This window comes from Paramormyrops kingsleyae, chromosome 1 (genome assembly GCF_048594095.1).
Source record: "Paramormyrops kingsleyae isolate MSU_618 chromosome 1, PKINGS_0.4, whole genome shotgun sequence".
In the NCBI taxonomy this organism is placed as follows: domain Eukaryota; kingdom Metazoa; phylum Chordata; class Actinopteri; order Osteoglossiformes; family Mormyridae; genus Paramormyrops; species Paramormyrops kingsleyae.
Window position 1 is genome coordinate 14,083,104 of NC_132797.1, and position 25,096 is coordinate 14,108,199.

General features: G+C 42.7%; 1 protein-coding gene across 9 annotated transcripts in view; it reads right to left on the reverse strand.

Annotated features, from left to right (window-relative positions):
* syt1a (synaptotagmin Ia) overlaps positions 1–22,498 on the reverse strand; it is a 168,690-nt gene extending 146,192 nt beyond the window's left edge. For 3 of the 9 annotated variants that reach the window (XM_023838658.2, XM_023838653.2, XM_023838654.2), the window contains exon 1: positions 13,353–13,778. The gene's annotated coding sequence lies outside the window, so the exon portion shown is untranslated. Of the gene's footprint in view, positions 1–12,785; positions 12,804–13,352; positions 13,783–21,806 lie in introns of those variants that run through there. The other 6 variants (XM_072710088.1, XM_072710070.1, XM_072710068.1 and 3 more) reach the window with 5 other exon arrangements.
* Between the last annotated feature and the right edge of the window lie 2,598 nt (positions 22,499–25,096).

The following is a 25,096-nucleotide window of genomic DNA, read 5'->3' on the forward strand; positions in this document are numbered from 1 at the left end:
AATTGGAATACAGCTGCTGTGAGCCAAGCTTAATCAGGCTTGGAGATGGCAGATCTGAAGGTCTGTGTGCCGCCCACACGTAAATAATGACAACACAGAAAACTGTAAGGATATGGAGCCAAAGACAGATGACAGCAGATATGGTGCAAATAAACGAGCACTGTTTAACCCTGGTGCATCATCACATCGACCCTTACACTGCCTGCGAGATTAAGGTAAAAGTGACAGCTGTGCTAGTATGCATTAGCTACGCACACAACGCAGGCAGGCAGGAGACTGACCATTTCTCTTCCATCTCCCGTAGCGTTATGGACGATAAAGTAACTTACAAGGTCAAGATTATTTTTCTTGCCTACTGCAATGTGTTATTTATGCCGCTGAAGTAAATTTCAAGCAAAGCTTTTAGTGTTTCCTATAAAAAGCACTTTGAAATACATCTGTTTGTGCTACCAAGATCTCATGTCGTGATCTGACCTACAACCACTTCCATCTGATCCATGATCATCTCAGCTGCTGTTCAAAATGTAATTTACAGCCCAGTGTTCTGTGGCCCTACATCTGGAAACTCCAGATTTTCTTATTGTCCAAGTCTGAGTGGGGAGCACAATTAAAGAGGAATCTTTTCAGGTCAGCTTTAGAGTAGGAATTAATCTGAGTAACCAGGAGAAATGATCCTGTGTTTCTAATGTCTTAAAAAATGGCTGATATCCATTATATTTATTTATCTTGCTATTTAGACAGCTTGATATCCTGACCACTCCCAACAGCACACCCAAGTGGTAAGTCTAAAGAAGATGATTGTAGGAAATTGTCTTAAGAAGCTTAAACCAATGCCTGGTGAACCAGGCAGACTAACTGAAACTGACTGTAGGTCAGTACAGAGGGTGCTGAACCCTGCTGTGTGTTAAGCAGCTCCCATCACCGCCTGGTTTGTCTATCCACAGGAGGGCACCGCTGACATGCGATCGAACGGCGGTGTAGATCGAACCCCTGCCCTTTAGGACCAGCAACACACGATTCTCCGTGTGGGAGGCCACACTTAATGAACCCACTCATGCTGGGTGGGGCATTTGGAGCCTGAGCGCCATGGCAACCAATTTCCCCAACCATACAAGGAAAACCTATTCAATCACATTAGATGATGTGTATTTCAAGGAATATTTCATTACCTTCTGGGCAAAAGTGTCCTGGAAAACACTTTTTCCATTACTGCTCATCTACTAACACCTGTGCTGGAGCTGACTCTAACTACCACATTTATAGCCTGCTTTGCGCTAAGAACGGTGAACATTAAAGTCACTATCACTTATGTCCTAAGCTTCTTCCTGGTGTATAGTATATACTGTACACACAAGGGGTCATGGAACAGTAAGTCTGTATTGATAGCATTTAGCACTATAAATGAATGGGTGTATCTTAAGGATTTCACTGGTACATTTCACCATCGCTCAGTAGCCACTTAGCCTCTCTCTCCGTGTCCAACCCAATGGCAATTTTTGGCATTTAGTGGTAACGAAGAAAGACAGCTAGATAAACTAAAAATCAGATCTGCCAGCAGCAATCACTGGGAATGCAAAGGCTGTGCACACAAACACACACAAATAATACATACAGTACATATATCCAACTGCCCATTCATGTTGTAGCTGTGTATCTAGTGCAGGGTCATGCTGAGCCTAAGCTCAATACAGGAAACAGCATGGGGAACATTTTGTTACACCATCACACCGCAAATACTCATACAGCTCTGGAAAAAATTAAGAGAGCAAAGAAAATTTTCAGTTTCACTCATTTCTCAGTTCAAGGGTATATACCTGTGTAAAACATATTTTTTGCTCTTTCCTGCTTTTCATTGATGTGGAGCTTCTTCCTTGCTTTATGGGTCTTCAGTCCTGCTTTGAGGAGCCTGATATGAACTGTCCTAGCAGTGCACTTCACACCACTTAATGTTTCCCAGTGTTTTTAAAGGTCACTTGAGGTCATCCTCTGATTTATGAGGCATTGCCGGATAAGTTGACAGTCATCAGAAAGTTGCTTCTGCCCTATACCTGGGTGGTTTTTAGTTATTACCCATGTCTCCTGCTTTACCTTGTTCCTGTGTACTGCTGTCTTAGAACTTTTGAGTCTGGAAGCAGCCTGCCTTGCAATGTAGCCTTCTACCAGCAAAACCAGGATTAAACCAGGATTTTAAAATGCAGATGTTTAAAAAATATAGAGTGGTCTGTTCATGTTTTACAGAGCTGTATATTAAAGGAATAATTGGAAAGAAAAGGATTCCAATTTGGCACATTTAAATACAATCTGACCTCCTCTTCGTTCAACCACAACAACACACTTACTCAACATATCACCCTGAAGAAGCATCCAGTTTCCCTGGCCAGAGCAGAACGTGCCAGAGATGGTCTCAAGGAGCACCTGAGGTATCACTCCAGCAGCATCCAGAACATGAAACATCAAATCACTGTCAAAGCCGAGCCAGCTAGACCAGACACATGGCCCGGTAAACAACACGTCTGCATCCTGAGGCAGTAACGCAGGTAACAGGACGGATGGAGAGACACCGCCGGCAAGACAATGTCTGCCTTGTTATTGAAGAAATATGCTTGATTCGTTTAAACCTTCCTGGGCTGTACCAATCCCTGCAGGCCAGGTACGACGTGAGCTTGCCAACCTTGCACGCTTGACGGCATGCATGCACAGAAGTACGTATTCGTAAGGCCATGCACGTACTCAAACGCACACACCTACGCACTCAAATCTGAATGGACGGCTCACATGACAGCCCCATAAATCCAGACCGAAGGAGATGTTTCCATTACCAGGCACAGAAATGACCTTGCATTCACCACCCTGATCAGTCAATCAAGCACCGTGGCCTGATGGAAAGAGTGATGCAAGAAGGGGACCCTTCCTGTGAACAGCAGAAGCCAGCACTCCAGGTATCACACCACAACCAACTTGCTCAATCCCCCACAATCCATAGAGGTGTGCTATAAAAATCCTCATGCTAATCAAGGTATATGTGTGACCCTCACTGGAGCAGCCAGCGAAGCAGCTTAGATCCCAGGAGTGGACCAACTGTTATACCTGCTGTTGACTGAGCTACCAGACCTGTATTTCTGCAGTAAAACACAAAAGCATAAAATTACAGGTTACATAATAAAATGGCCCTGTACAAAAAATTGCTGATATGTATTATATTAATAATAATAACAAAAACACAGAGCACACACATCTGAACTCAGCATGAATGACTAGAAAGGCTGGGAGGGGGGGGGCACAGGAGTTGGACATGATGACAGATTATCATCTATCCCAAAGCACCAAAGTTCTGAAGGAGGAGGTATCAACAGATATGAGGATATCGTTAATGTAATGGATGTGGAAAACAAGCAGCACTATTTTTGTGTCAGAGGAAGCAGTCTCCTGCATTAGCTTGCAGAAGGCCTTACATTTTTATCATCAACAGACAATAAGACGCAGATTCAATCAGTCAATCTGCCTTTGTCCTTAACAGGATATTCTGCATATTCTTTAAGAAAAGTGAGCTGTTCTTGTCAAAACTCAGAGAAAGGCAGTGATGGACTGATCGATTACTGGAGCTTAAAAGTGCTCTGAAGACTACAGCAGCTTTAATTGGGTTTGTACAACAATAATGCAAGACATAAAAAGCACTGATTCTAGATGTTGGCTTCCTCTCTAAGAATAAGAACTCTCCTGTCAACATTCACCATGTGAGGGGCCAAGCAGCACCCCCACAAGGATGTCAGTGTTGTCAAGAAAGGCCAGCATTGTCTCCAGAGGGGTGGCGGGATTCAGGTAGAGGAGAGGTGGGGAGAGTTACAGCAGAGCATAGAGATGTCTTATCAAAATGCCCATCCTCCACTCACAGCTGTTCCACCCTGAACCCCCCCCCCCCCCAAGCCAGTGAAAGACAGGAGAGGTGAAAGGGTCCGCTATTACCACTGAAACTGCTTGACTTCAACTGCTTCTCTTTCAGCCAACAGGATTAACAAACAGGCCAATTCAAGCCCAGGGTGCCATGCTGCGCTGTGCTAAGGGCTGATCGGGGATCCCTTTCCGCAGATCACCATCACTACCCTGTTTCTAAGGATACATTGCATCACCTCGGGTTGCCGAGGGTAGAAACAAGGCTTGCAAGCACGATAGGTGGGGGTATCGGCTCCGTCACCCACCTCCTGAACTCACTCACCATCCAAGTTGTTTTCAGAATCATTAAACCACCCATTTGAGACACTAGACCTGACATATTTAATATTACATACTTATACTACGGGACCGTTGAATGCTTGAATCTGATTGGCTGACGAACGTTCTGAGGTGTGCAATTATTTTCAGGGAAACGCACGGCGAACGTAGTTCCAGGCAGCTCTCTTGACCGCATTACAGTTCCATATCACTTCGCATAGTTAACTGTAATAACGGGAATTAGCATACAGTACCTATACAGCACACAGGACTAACAAAAACAACATGACAGACGATTTTCCGAAAGTAAATTTTAATATTTACGGTGAATATGAAACTTTCAACAACTAGGCTGCAGCAGTATTAGACAGTCCAGATGAAAAACAACATAAACGGAAGCGGACATCAAAGGCAGCCGGCAACAACAAAACACATAAAACGATCAGCGAAGAACAGCTAGACATACTCGAGGGAGAAAAACACCAAAAAAACAACAGCTAATGACGTTTTGGAACTAGCAAAAGAGTCGTTGGATGAGATGCGGAAGAAATAATCCTACTCACAATAGCGATTTAAGTAGAAAAACCGGACGAATCCCTTGAAATATATCATCTGATCGATGTCTTGAGGTGTGGCAACCGTAGTATAAGCGGAATAATTGACTCCGGACCGTTGAATTATTAGAAAAATAATGCACACCCGAGGTGTAACGCATCACCACCTCGGGTGTGCATTATTTTTCTAATAATTCAACGGCCCGTCGTCAATTATTCCTTACTTAAACTCTAGTAAATTCTAGGGTAGGGGAATCTATCCCTATGTATTTTTGTTTGATCTCCTTTTCCAAGATCACGTCAAGGTCACTCTCACTGCCTGATCTTAAGTAAACCAGAATTTTTCTGATCTACTGAAGCACGTGACCATTATCACAAGAGAAACCAGACCCTTCCTTATTCCATGCTCAACTCTGGGCTCATTCAGAGAAGACAGGAAGTGAAGACATTCATTTAGCCAACTGAAAAAAAAATGAAATATAATCTTGAAAACATCCCTCTAGCGAAGCAAAATTTGACATCCCAAACGCTCATCTTCCTTCCTTTATCCGCTGCTTCCTGAAAGTTAATCCTGATGGCAAAGTGGTCACCAAAGATATATCATATTGGCGTTTAATTATAGAAACCTAAAAGACGTTATTTTATGTCTTCTCAGCAAAATGCGATCAACAGCTATTTGTAAAGCTCGATGAAGACTGTCAACTGGATCTGTCTCTCCCAGGTTGTAGAAACATTATTATAGAATATGCAAAATAAACTACATAGGGTACCTAATTTAGTCAAAATGAGAGTATACTCATGCATATTCTTTTTAATCACTATTTAGGGAACTAACATGTCTCAATACATCCATTAATCCATCCACCAACCATTTACCCATTATACAGTTGTGGGATTTAGGGAACTACTAATGTATATACAGTATATATGTATATACAGTATATATAAAAGGCAGGAAAATCACAATTTAAAAAAAAGAATGCTTCAATGTTGGGTTCAAGTCACATATACCAAGTAAAAGTATTTCCAGTAATATATCGCCCAAAGGAGAATTTACACCAGACACCTGAAAAAACACAAAATAATCAATCAGTACAGTAATGGGTCACAAAGTGGAATCTTTTGACTCTCCAGTCCAAAATGTCACACTTCTGCACACACACCAAACTTGTTTGACAATCCCTAATCTAAATGTGGCAGGGGGTGCTGGTTACTTGCTCAAGCATAATGAGCATGTTTCCAGGGGACCATAAGGGCCTAATGCATGGAGTGCCCTGGACAGGTCCTAAAAAAATACACCCCTTCTCCCTAGCTAGTGGGGAGAACTGAACCAAACTGCATAGGCACTTCAGGGAATCCCAAGATACGTCAAATTACTCCAGTTAAATCAAGTGAATGCACAGGTAAACAAATTATATACACACATAACCGGTTACAAGCTTGAGTACACTTGCTTCTGGAAGCAAGATGTATAGTACCCAGCCATGTTAAATAAAATTGAAGGTTATTTCGAAATCTTGGATTTCACAAGAGAGCCACCGTTTGCCTTCAAAGCAACTTCACAAACGTGAGACATTTGGTTGATAAGCTTCAGCAGGAAATCACCTGGTATGGTTTCTGAGCTTTAATTCCCAGAAATGTAGAGTGCTTGTGGGTTGTTCTGCTTTGACTTCTCCCCTGTGTGAATCATATTCTAAGGGATTGAGGTCTGTAAACTGGGCAGGTCGGGCCATTAGTTTGGATCGCCCTTCACTTTCCTTCTTCACCAGATATTTCTTGCAGAGTTTTGGGTTGTAATCTTGCTGTTGATTGGAGGACTGCCCAATCAGCTGTTATCCTGATGAAACACAATGCCTTTGAGGTATGCCATGATAGCTATACTGGTCAAGATTGCCATAGATTTGGCAATGAGCATCAGTCATAAGCAGTTTGACCCAAATAATTCAGATTTTGACTCATCAGTCCATAAGACACTCCTGTTAAGAAACGTGTACAGTATAAAGCATATATAATTATGGTTTCAAGCAGGTGTGTTTAAATTTTAGCAGCTGCTGTATATATATATATATATATATATATATATATATATATATATATATATATATATGTGTGTGTGTGTGTGTGTGTGTGTGTGTGTGTGTGTGTGAGAGAGAGAGAGAGAGAGAGAGAGAGAGAGATCTATTTTTGGAGGTAGAACAGATTTCATGAGGACACGTTTATATATGATGCTAATAACAGACGGCTGGTCCTCAAAATTACGAATGAAAAGCAATCCACTAAATGGATGGAAAAATACAAAAGGGGACAAAAAAATGAAAACAGAACCATGAGAACAGCATTCCATACACAGCAGTTATTAACCTAATGTAACAGCTTCCACATCAAGGTTTTTAGTTTTTTTTTTCCGGGGGGGGGGGGTCGACTTCACAATGACAGCATTCAAACGATGAGGGACTTGGTTGCCATGGTGACCAACACGGATGTTTGCATCCAAGCAGATCTTGGAATGCACATGTGTGTTGTCCACCAGCAGCGCTAGAAAAGACAACCAATTTGCTGTTTTCCTCTAAGAAAGAAAAGATGCTCCTTTTTATCACCTGGTGTTTCCCAGCAGGACCAGTGTGCCTGGCAGGGACTTCCCACGGTAACTGGAAATTTGAGCTGGCAGCGGCGAACATATGGGAGTGGTGGTTGGGGGGGGTTGGTTCGATTATGGCTTAGGTGTGAATGTTGGTGCTCCAGCACCAGAAAACCAGGTGATTTCACCAAACCATTGCAATCTTCTCTTCTACCTGCCTAAGACTCTATCAAGTAGCCCCAGTCTGAAATCATGCAGCAGGGATTGATATCAGGGATGTTTCCGAGTGACATTCAGACAGGAGCGCCACTCCACATTCCTGCTAAAACCTACACTATCTGGCCTATCTTGGGGTGGAGGTGTTGATGTCAATCAGAAGCTAAATGAGAAACATACATCTGGCCCCACATCGTACAAATCAATTCACATAATATCCTGCCAAATTCCATTCCACTTCATTCTTGTTTTATTCCATTGTGAATACCATTTGTAGGGTTATCGTTACCTGCAGTCACAAGGCGCTGCCTGCTGTAACAGATACAGCTTTTTGAATGCTAATTAAGTGTGTAGAAGACCACGCCCCATCACAACATAAGCAGCCCACTACCATGTAGCACGTATTGAAAAACTGGCCGGCGCACTTACTTCAGCAGGTCTGCTACCCATGCAAGGGTGGCATTTTTGTGGGTCGTGCAGCTGCAATTAAATGATTCTATTACAGCTTTTTGGTCCTGAGAAGGCACCAGGTTGGATACTACCTTACTGAATCCCCTGAAGGAGTGCTTCCAAACAAGATAACAGAGATATGAGCATTTTTTCAGTAGCTCTGGGCAGTGAATGGATTGGAAATTACTATTTTGCTAGTCATGCAGCACTTTAAGGAGATCTTCACATAAATAGGAAGACAGAGATCTCAGTATTGACGTAACGTTCCCGTAATTTTTTAGCTTGATTTTGTGTAACCGTTCCTCTTAAAAATAAGATAACAGGTACTAAAATAATAGGTGCAGAAGAGCACAATGAGCAAAAACAATTTTCATCAAGCAGAGTGCATCTCAGTTTCTTGTCTCACTCTTGTTGCATTAAAAAATTATCCTTCCCTGGCAAAAGCGATCAAGCCTGTTGTGACAAACAATAGATTCCCCCGTAAGCACCACTAGTTTAATGAATCTTTTTTTTCTCCCATTCTCTCAAGGCTGGGGCGCAACGATAATCTCTGCGAGCTAATAATCTCCATGGCGCCAATTCAGTCAGGTGCTTTAGGGAGTCTCGACACAAAAACAAAAACAAGAAAATGAGATTTGACCATCAGCTACCTGGGGTGACATTGCAACAACGTGGACCTTAGGGGTGTGCTCAGTTAATACAGATGCTCCATTGCTTAAGGTCCGCAGGTGAATTGTGGGACTGTGCAATATTTCCCCCCGATTTTGGCAGACGCAAGCTTCACGTGACCGTTTTACAGGATGAGTGGATTAACGTCCCCCGGCATGCCGATCAGATCCTTACTGCGCTCCCATGAAATATTCACAACATGCTCCAGTCTGCCTTGGTGGCCCCTTTTGCCCTTTAGTAATAATTAATCCCACCTGTCCATTGCCCCCCTCCCTGTTAAACAGGGACAAGGTGGGAGGTGGGAGCCAAGTGTTTGTCCCCAGGAGATTTAGCACATGCAGTTTTCATGAACCTTCACAGCTCAGACAGTTTCACAGCCACAGCAATATGATGGAAGTGAGATCTGTGCTGGAAATGCCCCCCAAGCATAGTGCAAAACATATAATTACACATAAACAAGCAGGTTTAAGACCATTTGCTCTCATACCAGCTCAACAGTACTCTCAAATTTAGCTACTGACATTACCCATTTGTACTGTTGGGCATGTATACACTTCTTAATGATGTTTATCATGTCTGGGTGGAACTGCCATTATTTGACCTAGCATTCAGTTTCACCACGTTCAAAATAAAATGGAAGGCTTGTTTAATCCTGACCTCATTACAGCTCTTTGAAGGGCCGCCACTCTGTGGTGCTCTTATTATCTGGCTCCTTTAGCTTAGCGGGAGAGCATTCATTTCCGGATGGCTCGAGATTCCAAGCCTCAGCATTTCCCATTCCATTACGGCCATGGCTGCTAGTGTCATTTCTGGAGCATGCCTATACTGTTGGCTAAATGATCCTGTTACCAAACCCACCGGGGAATATAAATATCACCTTTGAAATCGCAAAGAGAAACCATAATCTACGACAGCACCAATTAGCATACCATATTTGGAGACGAGAGTCCCTCCATTGACCAAAGAACAAGAGGTGCTCCAGTAATTAACATGCAGTCAAGATTCTCTGGATACAAGTGTTAGTTAATGAATGAATTATACCCATAATGCTTTATGTTGAAATGGTTACGCACTCATTTAAGAGGGACAATGAATGGGTTGTTGGAGAATTAGCTAAAGGCTCAATCAGTCCTTGAGAAGTAGTGACCAAAAAACTTAAGACCACCAAAGCAGGATGCCACTGGTCCTGAGTGGTTTGATGGTAAGTAAGCGGGGCCCTCTTAGCTCAAGAAGCAGCCTGCCCACGCATACGGGATGGGGTGGGCAACCTGCCACAGCGACAGCCGTACAATCCAGCTACAAAGCTTTCTGGACAGGGAGAACGTTTAACTGTAACCACAGAGAAATGCTAAAGGACCAAAAATTACACTGATACAGTCGGTCCACCCCAATCCTAATAGCTCAGAAACAAAGTTTATTTTTACTTAATAATAAGAAGAAGATGAAGAAGTAGTACTGGGAGAATTCAAATTAGCTATGTGTCTGTTTTGTGCACAAAGCCAGAGCCAGAATAGCCGCTGGTAGCAATATCTGCCTGGACACTAATCTGAGGGGTTGACATGTGAAATAACTTCTATCTTTGCAGACTCCTCTTGCAAGACGGTGTCCTGATGAGCATTAGGCAACACAGAGAGCAGTTTAATAACCTGGCCTTCCTCAGTCATTCCTCCCAGGTCTCGCGGAACCTGAAACACCAGGGTTCCCACAGCAAGAGATAAACCGAACCCATTAGCCGAAGGCACGCACGCCCGCCCACCTCCGTTTAGATAATCTGATCTTACACTGTGCATTACGGTGTTTCCGGGCTCCATTAAAATGAAATCCAGCAGGCTCCAGATATGGGCAGTGCCAGCACGGAGGGCTCTCCTCACTCCTGCTCCCCCCCAGGTCTGAATAACCCTTTCAATTCATGGGCTATTTCAGAGCTGACATGGCTGGCACCCCCCTCCAGGAGAGTGTCCACATCATATGCTAACACACCACCTGAGTTGTGAAAATATATAAAGTATATAAAGTGTAAAAAAATGCAAACTTTGGACATCCGTAAGACAATAATATATAATGAAATGCAAGTAGAATTGAATCTTCTGGGAAGTAGGGGTGGGGCTTGTAAGATTTCAGGCAGAATTCCAGCTGCCATGAATCGCAACTCATCTGGGGCATTCCTCTACCAAAGGCATCTCTGATAATTACTGTGACCATTATTGTTAAATGTGAACATTTAGGCACTGGAAAGCATGCAAGAACCAGCAACATTCAAGAGCAGCGTGAAGCTACAGAGCCAGGAGGCATGACCCTGGGCAGCATGGTGATAAAGAACAGGATGCCACCCAGTCACAACCGTGGAGCAGGACGCAAACGACATGACAAAAGACATGACTCACACGGAAAAGACAAGACCAAAAGAAGCATCGTGTGCCACACAAGGACACTTCACAGAAGCCCACAATCTTGAATTCCCAGATAAAGAATCATTGATTTTTAAACCAAGTGATGGTGGAGATATCCATTAAATATCTGCAGGTTAGGATGGGAGTATGGAACCAAAAGGATTCTGTAGGACAAGGGCTGAAACAGTGAGCTAGTACGGTGGGGTGGTGTGTGGAGTGCGAGTCCCGCCCCCCCTCTCCCTTGCCGTCCCCTCCCCCCATCTTCTCTCCCGTTCTGAAGTTGACCTTGGAGTGGCAGTTGCATTCTGCCCGTTGCTCGCCACCCCCCACCCCCACAATTCCAACCCATCGCCAGGGACGTCCCAAACCCGCTCTTAAACATGGTCACAAAGCCACCAAAGATGTCGGCTTTGCCATCAGCCACACCGCAAATGCCACAGGTCAGTTGCTCCAGCCGCGGTGCCCAGGCACATCTGACCCTCCTGCATCATCAGCTTTTGTGTTGGCCATGTCAAAGGAAACGTCAACTCAGCATGATACATCGGAAACAGACCAAACTGCAGTGCCACTGTCTAATAAATAAATGAATACAACTATGATCGCTCATATATAATGTATGAAGCGTTTCGTTATACACAAATTACTGTAAAGACCAATAAAATATGGGCTGTTTCAAATTTCTTCATATACTTCATTTCATACAATGGATGCAATGAATTTTCTATCTGGATATGCGATATTAAACCCTCAATAGGGGTGGAAAAAAATCAATCTTTGAAATTCAGGAAGTGTATATACAGGTATATGAAATGTTCTGCAGAAAGGAATAAAAAGGTCATGCAGGTCATCAGTACAAGGTTTCACATGCCCATAATACAAATCGCTGTGTTGTATTGATACAAGAAACGATAGCGGTAAACACAAGATACTCTTGGATGAAATCACAAAGAGGATGCTTATTTATTTTTACATCAAGTACAGTGGCAAAAACAAACACCATCGAAGCTCAAACACACTTTTTCCTTCCCCCATCAGCAGCACATCCAAGCACAGGAGCTACCGGACACTCAAAAGCAGCCTTGCATCAGCCTGACTGTCCTTCTACTCATTAATGGATATTGAAAATGGGAGGCAATGCAAAGCACCTCCATGAGACTTGGGGGGGGGGGGATTTCATATAATTAATAAATTTATTTTTCTTTAGCGATACACATCTGGTTCTTTGTTACCTTGTTACCTTTACTCCACAGAGGGAACTGAAAGAAGCCAGATTGGAGGGATGCTTTATGTCCCCGTACCTATACAACATAACGACAATGTTCTGAGAATCACTCTACGATTATAGGAAGCAGTATCCGCAGGCATGAAGACACCCAGAAGGCGCTTCTGCCAGGTGCCTCAGGCCACCCCCCCTATTCCTGGGTGCTCCGTCCGCTCCTCCACAAAGGGGTTATGCAATCACTGCTTTACTCATTATGTAAGAGCAGAGCCGAAGAACAGAATTGCCACAGCCTGGAGACCAAGCTTCCAGAAGGATAAAGCAATCTGAGTTTTGGGAAAACAATCGCCTCCCCTCCCCCCTCTGCTGAATTCCCGACACTGCTGCCCCACGCGGCTAATGATGAACGATGCCTGATGCGACTCGAGGTTAAACAACGGTACCAGATCTCGTTTCCCGGTTTCCCCTGGCGAGCCAAGCAAGGAGAAGACGCCCGTCACCTTGGTTAACTTGCAGCTCGCGGGCAGGCTTCCCGCTGCTTCCCTCTGATGCCTCCGTCCTGTTTCCCGGATCCCCCGGAATTCTGTGAGTCCCAGCGTGTTAGCATGGCATGCTGTGGAGCTTACCACCATGCAGAGGTAAAGAGTTCTTCTCCAGGTACAAACAGATAATCCACGTAGCATCCCCCCACCATTTACACAAGTTGATCCAGCACTCAAATATTTACAAAGTGGAAAATGGACAGGTAAGGAAAGCACAGGGAGCCTGGATTAATCGGATAGGTTGCGCTATCTCTGTGGAAGTCGGCAGCTGTATGGAGCAGCACATTGGCCACATGTCTGGCTCTTCAGTAAACTGTGTGGAATTCTCCATCTTTTCATCACCCACATCTCACCTAACTGTCATCTCCAGCCATCGGGCACACACCTCAGGAAGCGAGGACTTGGGTGGGATAGGACGCACCTGGGAGGCAGGCGAGGGCGGCAGCGTGGGCATGTGCCGAGGCTTCGCCCACGGTCAGGCATCCCCCCACCCTCCTCCCCTGGGGAGGGACAGCAGATGCTTACCTGGGACCTGATGCCGTGCTTCCAGGACTCCAGAGGCGAGCTGGTCTACCGATCGGAAGACCCGCGCAGGAAAGGAGAGGCGGGGCCTCCAGTGAGGAGAGTGAGATGAGCGGCGCTGCTTCTTATTCTCTGCCCGGCGCCAGGAGAGACACGCACATGGTAACAAATTATCCCCTGTGCAGAAAAAAAAAACAAAGACACGCGCACACAGCAGACGAGTAGACGCCTCTGCCGTGCCGCGTGCGTGCCTGCGTGTGGTGTGCGCGTGTGTGTGACAGCAAGAGAGTGAGGGATCCGGTGAGAGCAAGCAGCGGGAGAGACTCAGCGACTGTTTAACGGAGCGCTGTCACACGGTAGTTTCTTCGGAATCCCTCCAGTGAACAGGGGCCTGCGTGACGGAGACCTTGCCTCTGATTGGCTCCGAGCAAGAGACATGCCCGGAATATGTAATCCGGCGGCAGTAAACCAGGATGACCCTTTCATCTCACATTAGCATCTCCCCACCCCCACTTCCCTGTTCCTGGGGGCACAAATGACAATCAAGGACATCAAACAGCCAATGTCCCCTATGGGATGTGGGCGAGCAGGGGTGAGGAACAGGACTAAGTGTGTGTGTGCATGTGTGTGCAAGAGAAACGAGGTTGTGCACACACACACACACACACACACACACACACACACAGGCAGGCAGGCAAAAATGGAGGTCTCGCCAGAGAGCACCAGAGCGTGTCACGGCACAGACGTGATTTCCCCCGAGAAGGCGCCAGCAGCACAGGGGTGCACACACGCACATGCACACACACACACACACACAGTCACACAAATCCAAGTGAATAATCAAGCCATTAGGAAATAATCTGGTTGGTCTAATTTTCATTATGTCAGTTTCAAACAGCCTGCCGTTTTAATGGCAGCATCATCCTAGTCACTGTCTTAGTCAACGGCTGTTTAGGTTTAAATATTTCCTTTCTGCTGTTCACTGTCAATTTCTCGAACCTCATCATTTAATCACCAATAAAATATTGTCCAATATGCCAAAAAATGAATATGTTTAAAACATTTGATGTTATAAATGTCATAAACAATAAACAATTATTCCTTTTCATTTGGTTATACTATGGCAATAGGGACTGAAGTATGAAGGACAATGGCATACCAAGTCTAGCACACAGTAATGTTCATTTTCTGTATCACAATCTACACCATCATTCAGAACAGCAGGGGCAGAGTGAAGAGTCCACCTGTCCACTAGAGGTCAGCACCTCTCACCCAGAATACTTTCCACTGTACCCACGTCCCAGTTTTGGTAGTGGACGTTAATCCCAAACCCATTTTCCCATTTTTGAGGTCTCTGCTTTTCCCAAAAGTTGTATGCTAGTCCAGTCAGTGCTCCAGTGTTGAATTCTGTTTATCCCTGTGGTAGTGCCCATCTGGTCTACACAGCTGCCTGATATCTGACTATTCTCATGGATTGTGCCCTGCACCTTTTGTGACTCTTCATCCAGTTCACTTTCTGCTTATAAATTGTCCTTCAGTCAGGCCCTTGCTGTAACAAAACTATTGAATCTTAACAAAGGGTATCTCATCAATATCAAATGCAGAAGTAAGCACCCAGGGGTCAGTTCTGGACACCTTGTCAATAATACATTACCACCGGTATGCTTGTGTTCAGATCAAACAGCCTCAGTTTAAGAAATCACACTATACAGTAAAAGACACTTTTCCGCTTTTATGGTGACTCATGCTAAACCAAACAGCTCTAACCTGAAGTGACGTTTCAAGGTTTACAAAAAGTTATGAAACATTTAACTTATATTTAAGCACTGTGTTTATCCTGGCCATGTTTACAAATCAAAATAGAATTTAATTACAGCTCAGACTGTAAAAAGCTCAGATTCTACAGCCAGACCCTGTGACAGTTTTGCTAGAAAATAAAATTACATTTGAAATAAATTTGTTCAGATTTGGACTGGACTTACTAACTTAATAACTAACATTCAGACGCTGGCCACTCATGAAACACCCAAATCACCGGTCCAGGCCACTGTGGCAGTGCAAGTTCAGCCATGTTGACTCAATGAGAAGAGGCTTCCCAGCTTCCTCTTCTTCCTTTCATTGTGGCAATATAATATTTAGGGCAAGATTTTTCTGATGCTATATTAACCAAAAGCATCAAAGGTCCAATCTTGACTTCATTCTTTTATTCATGTTCTCCAACAATTCTTTTGTTACATTTAAACAGTGCTTTTCAATAAAGGTCATCGGGTTTCTAACGTTTCAGGAGAAAAGCAACATCGAAAGAATCCTAGAGTGGGCGGTATTCTGATGGTGCTTTTAGGTGGCTGCCCAGTGAAAATGTGATTTGTGCAACAGGCTGACGTGAAGCGCTCTAATACCTGCTCCCCTAGGCCACCTTCTGACACCCCAGCCTGACAGCAAGGTTGACAAGTAACACTGGGAAAAAATATATAAAAATCTGTGTGCCCTTCTTCCTGCCTTCATGTGAGGTTTAGACTCTGAAGTGTAAGCAATGTAGTGCTGAAACTTTTTTACAAAATGTCACATACAAAGACCTACAGACTGACTATCAGGTAGAGCTTCTTTGAAGGACTGACATCCTTAGCCAGCTGGCCTTGCGCTCTAGATCTGGTCATTAAAAAGGATGAAGTTATAAGCTGCTATTACATCCATCCCTACATTTATCCATTTATTTATTCAGTACAGGCTCATACAGATCCTGGAGCCTTTCCCAGGAATTGCAGGACACAGGGCAGGAGGACACTCGTGATGGGACTTCAATCCGTCTAAGCAAACACACACACACACACACACACACACACACAATCAAACACTATAGGCAGTTTCACAATATACCAGCTAAACATAGCAGTTTACATTGACTTTTCATACATCGTCCTTCTTACATCATAGTGCTTGCTCTGGTAAGGAAAAGCAACACTCCCAAGTTTCAGGATGCAATATTGTCTTTCTATTTAAAGCGATACAGTTCACAGTTTGAGGACCTAGAAACCATCAGCTACCCAGCACATCCAAAAAAAAATGGTTCTACAGGAGTGGTGATTGACAAGTCTTTAAGCATGCCCCTTCCTGATGGAACAGTGGCAATTATCTCATTGTTACAGTATCTCGGAACTGGCAAATGAATTGGCTCAGATCTGCAGTATGAGTTTAAGAACTTTGCCCGGAACAAGCCCTGGGGTATTAGGTTTCCTTTAAAGAAAGGCTTCTGTGGTTTGGTTTGAAGTAGAACTTTAGTTCAAGAAAGAAGTACAGTGGTACCTCAGAACTCGAATTTAATCCGTTCAGAACTCCAGATCGAATCCTAAAAAGTTTCCCCATAAGAAATAATGGAAAACCAATTAATTGTTTCCCGGCCCCAAAAAATTATACCTAAATATGTTTTTTTTAGCATTTTAACACAAAATGAAGCGGATAAAACAAGAAGAGCAGATACTGTACTAAACACATCTAAGCACATTTATCAGTAATTTGTAAAGTAAGGAAATAAATGTATCCAAACAATGTGTCCTGCCCTTATCTTCCGCTCCTTCTGTGTGCCACGCCCCCTCGTTAACCTTGTGTGGAATCCCTGTGTAATCAGCTGTTTCTGGTTGTTGTCATTAGTCCTCTGTATTTCGTACGCGTTTCAGTTTGTTTCCCCAGTCCGGTCATTGTATTGTCCGTGTGCAGTTTGCCTGCCTTACCTGTAATTAAACCCCATATTCCCCGATACCCTGATGTCTGCACCTTTGTCTCCGTTCCGTCCCCGCTCGGCACAACAATATTATTATAATTAAACATATTCATGGTTTATTATTAATATTAAAACAATGAATAAGAAATATTTATTTTTAAATGTATTTTATTATATAATAATTACTGTATCATTGTCTAAATGTATTTTTACTGTCTAAATATTTGTACTCAGTTTGTGTAAACATGCACGGTGCTATCACAGCTAATGCCAGGCTGAGACTGAAGCTTTACCTTTTGTTTCCACTGAGAGACGTGCCGTGTGACTCATTTCCCTGCGGGTACAAGTTATCTTAGGTCGGCGTTCACGGTTTGACTTCTGAGATTCAGATAGAGCTCTAGGTAATTTTTTTCAAACTGGTTGGTTCGACTTTTAAGAAATTAGAGTTCTAATGAGTTCGAGAACTGAGGTACCACTGTATTTTAACATGGAGTAGAAGGAGCCAAGTTCAGCCTTCTTATTAACAACTGGCCAGGCCAATACAATATTACTTATAACTGGCCAAGTACAGCTGGCTTCTTTTTAGTAACTGTTTCAAGCTTAACAGAAACAAGGTCCAGTCACAGTCAATAAGATTTACAGCATTCAAGTCATGTGACCACAATAATATGAGATGGTCCTGAGCAATAAAACCAGCCTCCATGATCACATTACAGAAAAATGAAATAAATCACAAACTAGGGAAGGCAGAAATGAAGTCCTACAGCCATCTGTGCTTGGAGATTATTATTTGGCTGGAGAGTTAATGGAAACACTTTGCCAGGACTCGATCAACAAAGGAAACATCTGAAGCATTTATCTATCATGAATGTCGCAATGTTTGCTTCTTTTTGGCATTACCTAGAAATGATTTTTAAAATTTATCTGGGAATGAAACCAGGTGGGGGCAGCATGGTGAGTCAATGGGTAAGACTACAGTTTCCCAGGAATTCCAACCCTGGCCCAGTTTTTATGGGCTTTGTATTGGATGACTGGATGAAAACAGATTTAAAATCTGCCACTTGAAAATTTCATGGTGATATAACAACTGATTTCAGTTCTTTGAAACTCATATGGCACAGATACCAAAGCTCTGCCACAGAAATGTTATACTTTAAAGAACTGTTATTACAGTTGTTTAGAAGCCTTGAGCAATTTAAATGTTTCTCTTTCAATAACTGCCTTATAGTTTCAAAAACTTTTTTTTTTTTTTTTAGAATTTTAGAGAGAAAAAAATAGCAACGATTTAAACGTCTCTAACTGACGTGCTAAGCACTTAAGCTTGTGGGAAAGGACGCCTCAGGACCAAATGTGGATTCAATAATTGAACCTTGTCAACATGCTTTGAGAGTAAATAAAAAGAAAACCTACGAATTAAATACAGAACGCAGAACAAAACCGTCCAATGCAAACCCCTGTTCACCTCAATGAGAATGGAATAGTTGTCTTATATATTAGGGCTGCCACTGACGACTATTTTTCTATTTATTAATCTATCGAATATTTTACCAATTGGTCGATTAATTTTCTTCCAGAAAATCGAACAGACCGCGTTTAAGTTATTTTTTTGACAACTACAAACTGTACGTGTTAATGCAGTGCTTTACATAACGGACGCCGGCTTTTCGGCATTATACGGATATAATTCGATAAGCAAATTAGTAATATGTCTAAAATAGTAATGAGATGCGTATTGTGATGCCCAGAAGTTAGTAATCTGGTTAAATTCGGCGTATCCTTATGCTTATTAAACTCGGTTAGCGGAGCGGCCCATGCTATTGTTTTTGTATATCATGGAAGTGATAAGCACTGATTTGGCGGTGAACCTAGACATAGGAACTACAATGTCTTTTAAAAGATGAGATATTGTTAATAAATATAAGGTTTAAAAAATGGTGATGTGGCGCTACTTTTTGCTGACTAAAATTCAACACGTTTATTTTTTTACATAAATATAGAATTTTTATTTTAGTTCATGAATTATTTTCTATTACTCAGTGTTCATTTTCGTTCCAGTTTTACTTTACGATAATGACACTGGTCCAAATTCCAAGGAAGCCCAATGGCACACTAGCACCGTCAAACCACGTAGAATAAGACCAGGGGGTATTCCATGAAGCTGGGGGGTATTCCATGAAGCAGGCTTAAGGGAAAGTCTGACTTATTTCGACAAGACAGTCTTACTTAAGTGAGAGTTCCGTTCCATCAACGTGTCTTAAATTAATCCTCGCTGAATTACCATGGTAATTTATACCTGGGAACAAGCCTGGTCCGGACCAGGCTAACTGTCTCGCTTAGTTTAGCGTTGTCTCAAAGAACGTCCGACGTGTGGGAACAGATTCCCAAAAGATCGTTCCGTCGGACGACATTCCGCGATTTTACTATTCATGTCATGTAGGCTAATCTGTTGAATTATATGTCATCTGACATTATATTTTACATTATCTGATTGATTTTTTTTGTAAATTTGTAAGGTGTACCAAAATGACATGATTTTGTTTGAGTTAGCGGGATAATGAGTCTTGTATATACGTATATTAAAAAATGGAAGCTTGTAGTCAGTGCTGTGAGTAAAAGCAAGACGAGAAAGCAGAGAATAAAAACCATCTTTTCTGAAGTAAAGCTCTGCGTGATACTTTCATAATATGGAGAACAGAGCTGAGATTGCTACATAATCAATATAATAAAGCCTATAAAATCACGTCTTAGCATTCCAAAACCTACGAATTCCAAAATCTACGAACCTACGGACAAACAATTTCGTCTCCACGGCCGCTTTTAGATGTGGTTCTGTTCGGCTATAACGGACATGCAGTTCCGTGCCGGTGATATCCAGCGCAGATACGTACAGTACGTAGTCGGGATTATTAATAGTCACGTATCTAGTTAGGTAAAGTTGGATTACTACATGTACAATATAATAATCTATACCACAAGTGTATCTGCTTGGGTGTGGCATGAGTAAATGGTGTCGTGTAGTTGTGTTCTGGGCATACAGCAACTCTGGATATAACGGACTGTTTTGCCAGGTCCCTTGAAGTCCGTTATAACGGTATTTTACTGTAAAATAAAAGCGTACGCTTTTACAAAGGTCAAACATGAAATGCAATGACTGAAATTGAAAGAAAATCTGTTAAAATAATATGAACAGGAAGATATTTTTATATTTTGTTTAGTCACTGACTCACAGTCTACTTTCAAATTTTATAAGTGAAAAGCAAAGACAAGATACGGTTATTTGTGCAGAACATTAGTGACTGAAAGTATTTTACGGAGATCAAATAATATTATACAATAACAATGACACGTGAACTCAACCCAGCTGGTTCCCAGTTGGCTATGGGAATCAAACCAGCAACTTTCGCGTTATAAGGCGACAGCATAAACCACTGTACCACCGTGCCAAGCACTTGCAACATTTACGTAACTTGTGCATTTAATCTGTCTGCAATGCATTGCCAAGCCAACTCTCTGGCTGTGTTTATGGCCACAATATTGCCTTTTTTAACGATTACATCTTTGTGTTTTTCATACAGTTCCATCAGCAGCGTTTGTTCTGCGGCGGAAAGAAACACCGATCTCGTTTTAAACACTTTCCGACTCATTTGGTCGATCTATCGTTCATCCATTCATTTGGGCTTCTTAAATATGTGTGCGCACTAAGTGAGACTATGCAAGTCTGTTTTGAATGAGCCTTGTTAAGTTAAAGCTGAACTGCGTTCGTGGAACGACATGAGGCTAAGTTTAGAGACGGAGCTAAGTCTGACTTTTTCGGGAAAGTCTGCCCTTCTTTAGCTACTTTCATGGAATACCCCCCAGATGTCAGGGAATAGCAGCCAAGGTGCTGTAGACAAATGTGCTGAACTTCCATCGAGTAACCAACAGCACCCACATGACACCTCCGCTGATGGCCGAAACGAGCTGGCACGCTCTTCGAGGCGAACACCCCCCCCCCCCCCCAACTCGTGAAATAGAACAGCCCAGCGAGGTCGGCAGCCAGACGAGGTCCAGACTAACTTGGTAGGGTGTGGCATAAAAAGGGGGAGCCTGACACGCTGGGGAAAAGCGTGGTGCCCCCAGGGGGACAGACGCAGCTTGCTGTCAGGATCACCAATCACATTTTTCCTGGTTAAATGTCAAGTGTAACTAATTTGATGTTTTCCCCCCTTGGAGCTTCCCTCCCTCTTTCTCTCTCCTGCAAACCCACATTAGTATGACTCACTCCGTGTTTTCACTGTGCATCCCGCACCGACTTCCAGCTGAGGCAAAGATATCCACAGACTACAAATGGGCTCCTTAATTGATTCCCCCTTCCTTCATCCCATATACTAAAAGTAATTTAAGACCTCAGAACACGTATTAATCCAACACAATCCCACTGTCTTTACTATTTTAAGTCTCATTAATATAAGAAAATCATCTGTTTCTAGACGAATTCAGCAGGAAAGTACATATGGAATATAATAATAATAAATTACGTTGTGATTTACGTTGTCATATAACTACCCTTGCCTTTGGTCAGAGATGAGGTCTTAATTGCTGTCAGTGATTATCTGATTCCGTGCTGCTTGATCTGGCTACCTCCAGTCTCCGTTTACTAATAGCTAGGTGTTTATGACAAGCAAAGAACGATTTTTCGTTGTCATTAATTAGTAAAAGGACACAGCCAACATGATAAAAAAAGACTTAGACTTTCCCACCTTGCCTGTGTTGTTGCTGTCGCCACTTGCGTGCATCCTGCCATCGTCGGGGTGGGCGGCTACGGTGTCACTTCACTGAAATAAATCTAGCCGATCCCCAGGCAGGTAGCCTTTCCATTAAATAAGTAACTTTCGTTTTCGGGATTTTTTTCAGCTATTTGCTAAACAAAATTATTCAAGATGATTAACTGAAGAAGATCTTAATTGCCTGATAACTCAAGGCAGATAACATATTATAATTAAATGGTACGTTTTGCGCAGGGTGCCCAGCTGTTTAAAGCGCTGGACGCCTGGAAGGAGCGACGACTTAAGCCGTCGGTTTTTTATAACGACCACCAGTTAACATGGTGGCACTAAAATATAACGTGATTAGCTCCTAAATAACCAGCTTCATCTGTCCTGAAGAGAGATTCACGCTGTCCTCCTCGGTGTTCGGTGTTAAATATGGGCATATTTGGGGTTTACAAAGTCGCCTAGATGATAGTACTTTCCCTATGTCATTTAGGAAGGATGTGCTTTGTAGTAAAAATAACTGCACTTTACTTCCCACGCACGCCTGAAAATTAAATTGTTAATATTATAGCGTTTTCTTCAAAGACTTAATAATAGCGGGTGTTGGCCACAGCCACACCTTACAAAACCGAACGCACCGTCCTAACTCAAACTGAACAGACCACCGCGAGACAGCGAAAGCCCGCCTAAATAACCTTCTCGCACCAGCCTTCATGTTCAGGGTCAAAGTCAACCGTGGAAGTGTGTCGCGCATGCGCCAGCATAGCTAAGAACAAAAGCAATTAAAACGAACTAAAAATAGCAAAACGCAAGACAAATACAAAACAAACGTATGTGTCCAGTACCTATGAGAGACTTTGCTAGTGTCAATACAGACAATTAAAGGTAATCAGCCATTTTATGAAAATTCATTGAAATACATGAGATGGGTCTTAATTTTCTATACTGGGTAAGAATGCAAGTTTTGCTGATGGTCTAAAGTCCCATAGTTTAATAGTTTTATACAGTTGAGTCAGATCGGCAGTGCATGCCTGACTCAGATCTTTAGTTGACTCAGATCCTGTAGTGACAGGTCTTATATTTCCCCAATCATCAATCATTCCATCCATCATTCTGCCCCCTAAGGAGACCCCCAAGCACAGCAACAAGAACATTTTACATCAAGAAGAAGCTATTTACAATAAAAGCAGGCCCTATAGCACCTTTCAGAGATATGGGTGCTACAATATGTTACTACACCTTGATCAAATCAATAACTCAATTTTTTTTTTACTTGTGAGTGTGTCTGTCTACCCAATTGCTTATCCAGTAATAGGGGGGATACTCTAGAGAGAGCAGCCAGTTGTGTATATATCATGTTATTAGATAAATACATGTGTTTTCATATAGGCCTACTTAGGAAGATCAAAGCAATAGTATGCTTAAGCACAGCCAATAACAGAGTGTTTGCAGCAGCAGAATAAATAACATGTTTTGCTTTTCTATATAATTGACTCATTAGGAAGGAACTTGACAGGTTTATTCGAATGAAACAAGCTTGCAGGAAATTGTTTGACGTGGAACACAATATAAATGGCAAGCGTGGGATGAAACTTGACAGTGTGAGTTCCTCAGGCACCTCAGCCCTAACCTTGCACGTCAGACAAACCACAAACCCGCATCTCACCCAGATTAATCCCACAGAAACACAGCACAGCACCTGGCCTTTGCAGGCTACAGAATTGACACTTTCATTTTCAATAGCTTATCCAATCTATGAAGGCACTACTGCTGACAACAGGTCATGTGATCAACTCACAGTCAGTTATCTTGGCACGGCCATACCTTTTAATTTCTTCTGTTCATTACTCTTCTGATTTTATCCAGATAAATAACAATGGTGGTTGATCATTCATCTGATGAAAGATTTGTAAATCTCAAAAGAGATTATCATCCAAATACATCAACAACTGACTGTCTCTGCATCGTAGATACCATGACCATACTGTACATGTATGCTGCAATACTTTCACCCTTTTTGTACTCTACTGGTTAGTAGATTATAACTGTTGTCAATCTGTACTGTTGATGTTCATATTACGATATGATGAATGATCTCATCCTGATTTTCTTGTATTATTGAACTCAGTATTGTTACGACCTGTGCGAGCAGGCAATCGGACAAACAGGCGATCCAGCCCGGAATGAAGGTAAACGGGGATTTATTGTAGGAACAGAAAGCACACGGAACAAATGTCAATGACAGATCTGGGGAATACTGACTCAGACGCAGACTAAATACACAGGACATGCTGAACATAACAGGTAACAGGTGAATACGATCGGGAATTAACACGAGGTAATGAGGTGGGCGTGGCACACAGGAGAATCGGACGAGCCGGGCGTGACAAGTATCCACTTTTAATGTAGCAGATTCATTTCTCCAAATTAATATATATGTTCATTTAATGTGCAGTCAGTGCTTTGAACCAGAAGCATTGTTTGGGCGCTTTTAGGGAGGCTTTATCCCCTCCTACAATTTTTTTAAGTCCCCCCCCCCCCCCCCAAATAAATGTACACTAATTAGTTTAAATAGCATGTCCTCATTCATTTTCATTTAAAATCCAGTTTAAGTAAAGGCTTACCTCTGTTTTCATAAATCTCTAGTGACCCTTCCTCTTCAATCAAAAGTCAACACAGATACTTCTAATGAAGAAAACAATCTGAAACAGAGCTTCATAAATTAGTTCACCCTAGTACCCTATGGTCCCCTATACAGGACATGTAGTGTGCTCGCTTAGGTGATGACCTCAGACCTTGGAGAACATCAGTTCGTGAAGCCACTATCACCCCGTGCATCCCATTTGATGTGCCCCTTCTCTTTATTAAAGAGCAAATGGCATAAGTGATGCGATCATAATGCCGGCGTGATTCTGAAGGACTTTGAGGGCTTGTAATAATGAAGAAGCCATTTGATTTCTCAGTTGCAAAACACACTCGTTCCTTTCATTTCTGCCACTCATACAACTTTAATGAGGGGCTTTTGGCAGAGAGCGGTGCAGCAGTGTATATTACATTCTATAAATTAGATTAGCTAGGGCTTAAGTGCCTCTGCAACCTCTCCAGAGCCATGTAAACAGTCTGATGTCCTCTGTGTGCAGCTCTGCATGGTGGTAATTAGGTGCGCCTCAAACGATGGAAACGTTCTTTACAATACTGCCCGGTCAACGTCCAGCCAAAGCTACAGCTGTGTGTCACGGCACCCCCGTGAGGATACAGCCTCCTTGCTAACTGGTCGT